Raw genomic sequence first — 11,547 nt, 5'->3', positions numbered from 1 at the left:
AAAATTTTTGCAATCTACTCATCTGACAAAGGGCTAATATCCAGAACCTACAAAGAACTCAAACAAATTTACAAGAAAAAAACAAACAACCCCATCAAAAAGTGGGCAAAGGATATGAAGAGACATTTCTCAAAAGAAGACATTCATACAGCCAACAGACACATGAAAAAATGTTCAGCATCACTGGTCATCAGAGAAATGCAAATCAAAACCACAATGAGATACCATCTCACACCAGTTAAAATGGCCATCATTAAAAGGTCAGGAAACAACAGGTGCTGGAGAGGCTGTGGAGAAATAGGAACACTTTTACACTGTTGGTGGGATTGTAAACTAGTTCAACCATTATGGAAAACAGTATGGCGATTCCTCAAGGATCTAGAACTAGATGTACCATATGACCCAGCCATCCCATTACTGGGGATATACCCAAAGGATTATAAATCATGCTGCTATAAAGACACATGCACACGTATGTTCATTGCGGCACTATTCACAATAGCAAAGACTTGGAATCAACCCAAATATCCATCAGTGACAGACTGGATTAAGAAAATGTGGCACATATACACCATGGAATACTATGCAGCCATAAAAAAGGATGAGTTTGTGTCCTTTGTAGGGACATGGATGCAGCTGGAAACCATCATTCTTAGCAAACTATCACAAGAACAGAAAACCAAACACCGCATGTTCTCACTCATAGGTGGGAACTGAACAATGAGATCACTTGGACTCGGGAAGGGGGCCATCACACACCGAGGCCTATAATGGGGAGGGGGGAGGGGGGAGGGATTGCATAGGATTTATACCTGATGTAAATGACGAGTTGATGGGTGCAGCACAGCAACATGGCACAAGTATACATATGTAACAAACGTGCATGTTATGCACATGTACCCTAGAACTTAAAGTATAATAATAAAAAAATATATATATATATATATAAAAAAATATTTCTGACCACAGTTGACCACAGGTAACTGAAGCCACAATAAAAATCATGGATAAGAGGGAACTACTGAAATTCATCAAAATGAAAAAGACAGAGAGAGTTCACTTGGTCTACAGATATTTGAATAATTATAGTATATCATTTTAGAATAAAAACAATATAAAACGTTTAATCATTGAAGGAAGTTATTAGATAAATGTATCATTCTGTATCAAAATGGAGAAACATATAAGGTAGCATATAAATAAAAAGAAAAGACAAAGGAAACTCTAGTCAGCAAAATAGTGTTTAATGTTTTAATGCTGTGAGAGACTCAGTGTTTTTGCTGCTATTTGGCACTTGCTGAGAGACAGATTGGTAGCAGTCTAGCAGGTATTTTATATCTCTAATTTCCTTATGGTGAGCCCATTGGATTACTAAACGTAGAGAAAATTCTAATATCTTTGAAACAAACAATTGCTAATCTGGACCTGGCAAGTAGATTTCTGTAAATACATTTAAAAATATTATTGTTTTCTTTACTGGGAGTGCCGATAAAATTGTGGCATAAGCAAAGATGTTAGATATTTTTGTTTGTCTTTGGAATCAGGCTGCATTGGTAAGAGCAGCACTTTGCTGGCAATGTGAGCGGAAAAGCTGGGCCAATCATTCTATTAAGGTAAGCCCTTGGCTTTCTTTTAGCATCCCTGATTCAGGTATTTCAGTCTGAGACTTTTTAGGATATGAATATTGCAGGTAAATGTCACATGCTCTGCAGCACTTTGCATGTCCAGACTGGGCTGAAATGTTTATTTGGTGGTATTTTATATATCAATGTTTCCTAGACTAGACTGTGGGCATCATGAAGGCACAGATTTAGCTGTCCTGTTTACCATTGTATCCCCATTGCTCAGCATAGTGCCTGGCAAATGCTAGGCACTCAGGAATTATTTGCTGGGTGAATGAATTAAAGTTTCTGGTGACTAGTAGACATATCTATAGGAGTTACTAAAAAAGCAACACGAAAAATTTGCTAGACATTTTCAATGATATTGTTTTTCCAAATGAAGAAAAATGTTATATTCCTAGTGGGAGACTGTCTTTAGAGAACCCTGATTGTTTCTGGGTAATATTTTTTATATAACAAATGTTAGATTAGTAACACTTTGGCTGATGATGATGTTGATGGCTACTTTCTCAGTTTTTCTTGAATGGAACATCCCGCCTCAGCATTTTTAACAGCTGAATTGAGTCAAGGTTCTGGCAATTGAATTTGCCACTTAATGCTTTACCATATATGATCTCTGAAAGTGACAGTAAACAAATTGAGAGTTATGGTTCATTCCTTTTGGAGGCTAATACAATTCTGTCTTGGTATAGTGTAGCTTTCCAAAGTGCATTCCATAGAACACTAGTCCCACAAGATACTTTATAAGAGGGATAAAAAGATTATATGGTCTAATAACTTGCTCAATGCTGTCTAGTATAGTCCTATCTTGGAAATTCATAATGGACATTAATTAGCATAGCAAAAGCTCTGAGAAGTAAAGAAAGCTATTTTTTTAATGTTGAGTTTCTCAAATTGAGTTAATTACAGCTTTCTCCTTTTATTAACATTCCTACAAGATTATTATTCCATTGACCAGACATTAGGAAAATCTAGTAGAATAAAAAAGATTTCTCTGTATCTCTTATTTAATAACTGTGTGACATGAGTCTTAGTCTTCCAGGCCAAATTTTTTCCTATTTTCAAAAGGAGATCATACCACATGTCCTCAGGTCTAATACAAAAGTTTTGTTTTCATACTTTAAAGTCTCTGAAATCAGAATAAGTCTTATGTTCCATTTAACATAATATTTAAGTTTTCTTAGAAAAGTTATAATTAAATTGATCGTTCATCTCATAATTTAAGCCATTTTAGAGACAAAGAAATGTAGTAAAAACCTTCCTGTCAATTTCCCAGCATTGCTGTGCAAATCAAATGAGGCAATAGATAAGAAAACATCATATACAAATAACCTGTGATGATGGATTTTCTAATGGCTGGTTTGTCTATTTTAAGTAGGAGATGCAAGCTACTAGGCTGACCATATCATTTAATGTCATTTCTTCAGGTGGACATGAACACATTTAATCCAAGTATCATAACTGATTTGTTTCCATTTTCATTTGGTTGTTTGGCTTGATTTATATGACAGTTCTGCTTTAGTACATAGTCACTTCCTCAGTTACAAAAACAAAAATAAACCAACTTTTAATGTTTAGCTAAGATTTCTACCAAAAAAAAATTTTTAAAATGTGTTATAACTTCATATGCCATTGAGAGAAATTTGTCACAAACTGGAGGCTTCTTAGAACCCAGCAGGGGAATTAATTCCTCAACAAGCATTTACTGAATTTCTGTGCCCCCTTTGGCAGTAAGAGCTGTTAAAAATACAGTTAGGAGGCACTAAGTGGATGTTTTTGGAATGACTTTGGGTTAGACTCTGCAGTAGGTATAGAGTACAATAGAGATGAATGAAGGCAGATCACTATCCTGGAACAGCTCATAGTCTAACGGAAAATACAGACTTATTTCCAGGTAAGTGCCATAAGTATTTATAAAACATGATTGCAGACACAAAGAAATAATTACTGGACTAATTCAGCTTTGTGGAGTTTGAATGAGAGTTGAAACTTCACAAGATGATGTAATATGGGCTAGATATTGAAGAATCAGTATAAGTTGGGGCAGAAAGCATGGAAAACCGGTGAAGACATAAAAACTCCACATGTGCCGAAACATAGTTTGTTGAAATTTCATGTGTGCCCCAAGATCTGTACAAAATATTGAGTTTATATGATATAATATTTCTTGGATGCATAGCAAAAGACAAGCCCAGAAATATAGTTTAGGTCAAAAGTGAAAGGCCACTGCATGCCACGATAACATTTTTGGACTTTATAGTGAAGATGATGGGGAGCTATTAGAGGATTTGAGTTCCAATAGTAACATGGTCAGTTTTGCATTTTGGAAATATTACTCTGGTAGGAGCCTGGAGCATGGATAAAAAGGTGACAATACTGGAGGAGGGAAGACTGTTTAAGAGCTGTTGCAATAATCTAGCCAAGAAGTGATGTTAGTGAGGGTGGGATGACAATGATTGATTTGAGAGATGAGTCTAAGGTATAAGTTGTAGATCACAAAGACTAAGTGGACATGGGTTGTATAGAGGGAGAGAAGAGAATCAGAGAAGTCTGCACCTTTGAATTTGAGAGACTAAGATAATGATGTCATAATTTACAATCAGGAGTTTAGAAGGAGGAATGAACTTAGAGACAATGACTTTAGTATCAGTGTTATTTTTAATAGTCAGTAAGACATATGGATAAAAGACAATATTTTTGCCCTTCTAGAGTCTAGTATTTTTGTTTACTAGGCCAGAAATACATGTATTCTTCAAGTAGCTTCTATACAGTAGGCGCAAAGTCTCCACTGAGCCCAAGGAGAGAATTCCAGCAAGACTCTCCAGCATTATTTTGTGCCATGAAAGGCTTCATAAAAGAGGTAAATTTTAAGGTGTATCTGGAAGAATGAGTGAAAATTCATGAGAGATTTATAAGAAAGCCATTCTAGGCAGGGGAAATAGTATGAACAAAAGCAGAGAACAATGAAAGATCATAGAATTACTGGGAATTTTAAGAAGTAGCTAAAGTGTGTGGTAAAAATGGTGGGAAAAGAGATCTAAAATTGTTTTCACCAGTATCAAAGTTAAAGACTTTATACTTTACCCAGTAGTCATTGAGGAACTAATGAAAATTTAAAGCAGGAGAGTAAGCATCCACAGATTTGTATTTGTAATTGCTGATGAGGCACTGAGTTCAAAAGAGATCAGAAGGGAAGCCTATGATTCCCTTTGTAGTACTAGGTAAAGTCTGAGAACCTTAAGAATACCTAATTAAGGCCTTCCATCAATTCTACCTCCCTAGAGCTTTGGCTCAATTTGGGATCTTCTTGCTCTTATTTGAGATTGTCAGACATTTGTCTTTTACACAAAAACAGCTTCTCTCACTGGAATATGGCATCAAGCAGGCTTGAATTGATTCTGCTAAGTTCAGCCTGCCACACAAACTTTGAGATTTCCCGTGGAAAGGTTATTACTAAGAATTCCCCATTGTGTCTGATATTTTTAAATATTTTAGTAAAGATAGTTCTAATAAATTCCACTGAGTGCCTAGTAGATATCAAATATCTGGTTAAAGGCAGGTTGGGGCCTGGCGCAGTGGTTCACACCTGCAATCCCAGCACTTTGGGTGGCTGAGGTAGGTGGATCACCTGAGTTTAGGAGTTTGAGACCAGCCTGACCAACATGGTGAAATCCCATCTCTACTAAAAATACAAAAATTAGCTGGGTGTGGTGGCAAGCGCCTGTAATCTCAGCTACTTGGGAGGCTGAGGCAGGAGAATAGCTTGAACCCGGGAGGTGGAGGTTGCAGTGAGCTGAGATCATACCACTGCACTCCAGCCTGGATGCCAGAGGGAGACTCTATGTCAAAAAAATAAAATAAAATAAAAGCTGGTTGGGAATCTATCTAACCTATTTACATATTTCAAGGTATATAAATTGAGTGTGTGTGTACAGAGTAATAGGTTTTTTCCATGTAGAGTTTTATTTTGAGGACTATTTGTCTTAATTCAGTATTCCTTCAGCTATGAACCTTGTTTAAAATGCAGATTCATGATCTCTATTCTAAATCTACTAAATCAAAATGTCTAGCTGTAAAACCCAATAATATCAATGTAAAAGGTCTCCACATAATTCTTATGCTACAATCTTGAAAACCACAAAAATAAGGAATCTATGGATTAAAAATTCATAATGATATATTTAATTTAGAGATTCTACACTGCATGAAGTTACTTTTAAATGTGACAAGATAGTCTTCCTTCTAAATACCTGTTAGTATTCTTTTTAAAATTAAAAAAAAATTTTTGTGAGTACATAGTAGGCATATATATTTATGCATTACATGAGATATTTTGATACAGGCATGCAATGCATAATAATCACATCAGAGTAAATAGAGTATCCATCACCTCAAGCATTTATCCTTTGTGATTCAAAAAATCCAATTGTATTTTAGTAATTTTAAAATGAGTAATTAAATTATTTTGACTATAGTCACCCTGTTGTGCTAGCAAATACTAGGTCTTTTTATTCTAACTATTAATTTGTACCTGTTAACCATCCCACTTCCCCCACACCCCTTACCCCTTACTAGCCCTCCAAGCCTCTGGTGAACTATACTCCATGAGTTCAATTGCTTTAATTTTTAGCTCCCACAGATATATAAGAACATGTGATGTTTGCTTTTCTGTGCCTAGCTTATTTCACTTAAAATACTGACCTTCAGTTTCATTCCTATTGTTTCAAATGACAGGATCTCATTGTTTTTATGGCTGAATAGTACTCCATTATGTATATGTACCACATTTTTTAATCCATTCACCTGTTGATGAGCACTTAGGTTGCTTCCAAATATTGGCTATTGTACAAAGACTTGGAATCAACCCAAATGTCCATCAGTGACAGACTGGATTAAGAAAATGTGGCACATATACACCATGGAATATTATGCAGCCATAAAAAAGGATGAGTTTGTGTCCTTTGTAGGGACATGGATGCAGCTGGAAACCATCATTCTTAGCAAACTATCACAAGAACAGAAAACCAAACACCGCATGTTCTCACTCATAGGTGGGAACTGAACAATGAGATCACTTGGACGCGGGAAGGGGAACATCACACACCGGGGCCTATCATGGGGAGGGGGGAGGGGGAAGGGATTGCATTGGGAGTTATACCTGATGTAAATGATGAGTTGATGGGTGCTGACGAGTTGATGGGTGCAGCACAGCAACATGGCACAAGTATACATATGTAACAAACCTGCACGTTATGCACATGTACCCTAGAACTTAAAGTATAATAATAAAAAATAATTTAAAAAAAACAACAAAAACAAATATTGGCTATTGTAAACAGTGCTGCAACAAACATGGGAGTGCAGATATCCCTTTGATATATTGATTTCATTTATTTTGGGTATATGCCTAGGAATGGGATTGCTGAATCATATAGTAGCTCAGTTTCTAGTTTTTTTCAGAAACCTCCAAACTGTTCTCTATAGTGGTTGTACTAATTTACATTCCCACCAAGAGTATACAAAGGTCACGTTTCTCCTTGCCTCTGGGGTACTGCTCAAGAAGTCTTTGCCCAGATCAATGTCTTGCAGAGTTTCCCCAATTTTTTGTAGTAGTCTCATATTTTGAGGTCTTAGATTTGTCTTTAATCTATTTTTATTGGATTTTTCAATATGGCGAGAGATACCAGTCTAGTTTTATTCTTCTGTATATGGATTCCAGTTTTCCCAGCACCACTGATTGAAGAGACTGTTATTTCCCCAACGTATGTTCTAGGACCTTTGATAAAAATGAGTTCGCAGTAGATGTATGGATTTGTTTCTAGGTTCTCTATTCTGTTCCTCTGGTCTATGTATCTGTTTTTATGCCAGAATCATGCTGTTTTGGTTACTACAGCTTTTTAGTGTAATTCGAAATCAGGTAATGTGATTCCTCCAATTTTGTTGTTTTTGCTTAGGATAACTTTGGCTCTTCTGCATCTTTTGTGGTTCCACATAACTTTTAGGACTCTTTTTTCCTTTCTGTGGAGAATTTCATTGGTATTTTGATAAAGATTGGATTACCTCTGTAGATTGCATTGGGCAGTATGGAGATTTCAATAATATTGAGTCTTCCAATCCACAAACATGAAATATCTTTCCATGGTTTTCCTCTTCAATCTCTTGCATCAACGTTTTACAGTTTTCCTTGTAGAGGTCTTTCACTTGTTTGGTTAATTCCTAGGTATTTTATTTGTAGCTAGTGTAAAAGGAATTACTGTCTTGATTTCTTTTTCAGATTGTTTACTATTGTCATATAAAAATACTGATTTTTGTATGTTGATTTTGTACCATGCAACTTTACTGAATTTGTTGATGAGTTCTAATAGTTTGTTGTTGTTGTTGTTGTTGTTGTTGTTGTTGGAGTCTTTAGGTTTTTCTAAATATAAGAATTGAAACCCAGTAATATGCATTTTGAAATGGTCTCCACATAATTCTGCATTCCAGCCCGAGTGACAGAGAGAGACTCTGTCTTAAATAAATAAATAAATAAATAAATAAATACATAAATAAAAATAAAATAAAAGCAGGTTGGGAACCTATCCAACCTATTTAGATATTTCAAGGTATATAAATTCTGTGTGTGTGTGTGTGTGTGTGTGTGTGTGTGTAGACTAATAGGTTTTTTCCATGTAGAGTCATATTTTGAAGACTATTTCGTTTAATTCAGTATTTCTTCAACTGTGAAGCAGAAGGTGTTTTACCCCATAGCCATCACAGCTGGGAATGTGCCGAGTCTCACCTGAAGCCAACAACGCTCAGAGGCTCACCCAAGACCCTCACTGTAGTACTTGGGTGTTGCTGCTGGTTATTTGGAGACCAAGGGCTCTTCAGTTCACGTGTGATCCCACCAAAACTGGGTCCTTTCATTACAGGCAACAGGCCCTTCTGGCCCAGGGTGTTTCTAGAAATGTCATCTGGGAGCTGGGGCCTGAAAAATGGGCCTCACAACTCTGACTGTTGCCCTGTCTTGCTGTGCTTGAGGTAGTATCTAAGATGCAAGACAAAGGCCTCCTCAGTCTTCTCTCTCCTCAAGTGGAAGGATAGGGTCTCTTTTTGAGCCATGAAGTGTGCAGTGTGAGGTTAGTGGAGGGGTGATGCCAGCACTTCCTTAGTGGCCCCAGCTGGTGTCTCAGTAGGTTGTGTTCCCCTGCTTAGTCCACTGACTCTGAGCCCAGTTCAGCATTCTACCCATCAAGTATCATTTAGGGCCCAGAGCACTCCAGCCTACGGTAGTGAAGTTTGCCAGAACTCAAGTGCTGACCATTGGGACAGGTGATTCCTTTCTGGCTTGAGTTGGTTTAAATACCCACTCCATGGGCAGGTACACAGCTGAGGTTGTTCTGGGTTTGCTTTCCACTATAACAGCATAGCACTGAATTCCATGCAGAATTCAATGAATTCTCCCTGTCCCGAGTGTGTAGATTCTCTCTCTGCATCACGTAGCCACTACCTGGGAAATGGAGGAAGGGTGGTGCCTGTGATTCAAGACTGATTTTCATGCCTCTTCAGAGCTTCTTTCAGCAATATGAAGATAAAACCAGGTACTGTGAGTACTCATCTGATTTTGGGTTCCTATGAAGTGCTCTTTTGGTGTAGATAGTTCTTAATTTGGTGTCCTTGAATGGGGGACAATCAGTGGAACCTTTTACCATCTTGCTGCTCCTTATGTTCCACTCCTGGTATCCTGAGGCAGGAGATCAGAAATAGTAGATTAGAAAGTGGACTCAAGCTGCCACCTGTCCAGGTGGTCAATTAAAAAAATAAGCCACAGTGAAAGTAACAATCAAGTTTTTATTTACTTCCTGTTAAAGTGCAAACAAGAGGCAAAAATGATGCCAAATCCCTACTGTTCCATTTCTCCCTTGGAAGGGCTCCGGGCAAGGGTCAGATGGATGCAGTGCAGATGAGGGTAGTTCTCACTGCAAAAGAGCCACAAACTAATGGTTTCTTCTTGTTTATACACCTGTGAGCTGGAGATAAGGAGAGCAGGAAGGGCTAGGAGTGCAAAGGTACTCAGTCAAAGCAGGGAAAAGTGTTTCAGCCAAGACCTAGGCAGAGATGCCTGTAAGTGCCTCAGTTGAAACCCCCAATAAGGAGGTCTCCAAATAGAGATGCTTTAGCTGGGCATGGAGATACATGTGAGCATGGAAGGCTTGAAGGGGTCAGCCTGAGCCTTGACTGTAACTCCCCCCAGAAAATTGCAAGGCCCTGGCTGTGGGGAGGGCAGCTTCTCTCCATGAGGCTTGCAAGCAAAGTTTTGCAATTGCCTATGGTCAGGCATGAAAGAGCAACATAGAATTTTGCTCTGGAGCTAAATTCCTCAAGGACTAAACTGTGAACCAGGAGATAGAGTTCTAGGCTGAATTTTACCAGGTTTTCACTGGGCAAAGTCACCTTTCATTTTTGGGCTTCTGTTTTCTAATTTGTCGAGTAGGCTCTAATTCAATAGCCTCATGCTCAGCCTGTAAAGATCTTTTCAACTCTGATGTATTGCAGTTTTATTTCTGAGAGAAAGTGGTAAGTGTCCATAGGTGACTATCCTGTCACAAGAGTGGTTCTCATGTAAACTGGGAAAAAACAGTTAATGACCACTAGGCAGCTGTAGTGAATTCTTATAATTTAATATTGCCTTGGCATCCATTTTGAATGCAGGTTTAACTCTCTCCTACAAGAAGCAGGGCTTAGTCACCCTTGCCACAGTTTCTAGTTCTATACCACACTCAAATTGCTCCAGTAGGTGGCTAGAGATAAGAACTTAGATATATTTCTCCTGTCTAGCAAACTGGGCTCCTGACTTTCCCACTGCTTCCTTTAAACACACTATTAAGGCATTTGCCCATGAATTTAAAGTGACCCACATCCTATTCCCTTATCTTCTCTCCCTCTGCCTCTTTCTTCTTGCCTTGTGTGATTTTGGGGAGACAGTACTGCTCTTCTGACTCATTATGCCTTCATTGCCCAGGCAACTAAAAGTCTTTTAACTTATTTCCTACTGTGGTGGTGGATTGAATGTGCAACTTCCACTTGAAGAACTAGAGGCTACCCCAGGCTGGGTCTTCTCTGGGACACAAAGTTGATTTTTAAACACTAGAGGAACACCAGTCAGGCAGGCGTAACCTAAAAACAGGTCAGACAAGACCCAGGAAGGAATCTGCCAGCATGAAGTTTTGCATGTGAGGTACCTCCTAATCACAGGTGGAACAAGTAGTCATTAGGCTGTCTACCAAGTAAAAGAAGTATACCATGAAAGGCACACGGTAAACACCCATGTCCAACTCCCTTTCATTTTCCATTAGGGCATAGTGGCCAGCTCCTTTGCTACTGAGACCCCAGTTTAGTTGGGGGCTCTCAAAACAGCAGCTGCATAACTCTCAGCCTGAGGATGGTGGCAGCTTCCTTATCTTAGAAAACTAGAGAGGTTTTTGAACACCTTTTTGCTTTCTGGAGATTCTCTTTAGCAAATACTAGGTAAAGGTCAAAGGGAGTAACAGCTCCATTAGAGGTGATTCTTAGCAAGAGACTTTTTTCTCCAATCTGGCTTGCTAGGCTGTACCATTTGTAGTCTGAAGGCAGAAAGCCAATTTGTTATTGTGGGTAGGGTTGCTAAAACACAAAAGCTTCCATAAATGGGGATTTATATTTAGCAGGTCTTCTCAGCAGCAAGTTTCACATGGTTTTAGCCATCTGAGATGGAGATAGATAGATGATTAACTGCTCCAGATTAGGTCTGTGGCTTACACAACTTTGGATCCCCAGCCCATAACTTGTAGTATGTAAGAAAATATGTAGAATTCATGTTGTTATCAGTAGCCAGTGATTATTGAGAGCTTACTCTATTTCAGGCATTTTAAATTTATTTTTTACTTGTTTAATCTTCACAACTAAC

This window comes from Macaca mulatta, chromosome X (genome assembly GCF_049350105.2).
Source record: "Macaca mulatta isolate MMU2019108-1 chromosome X, T2T-MMU8v2.0, whole genome shotgun sequence".
Classification (NCBI taxonomy): domain Eukaryota; kingdom Metazoa; phylum Chordata; class Mammalia; order Primates; family Cercopithecidae; genus Macaca; species Macaca mulatta.
This window is presented reverse-complemented; position numbering follows the sequence as displayed.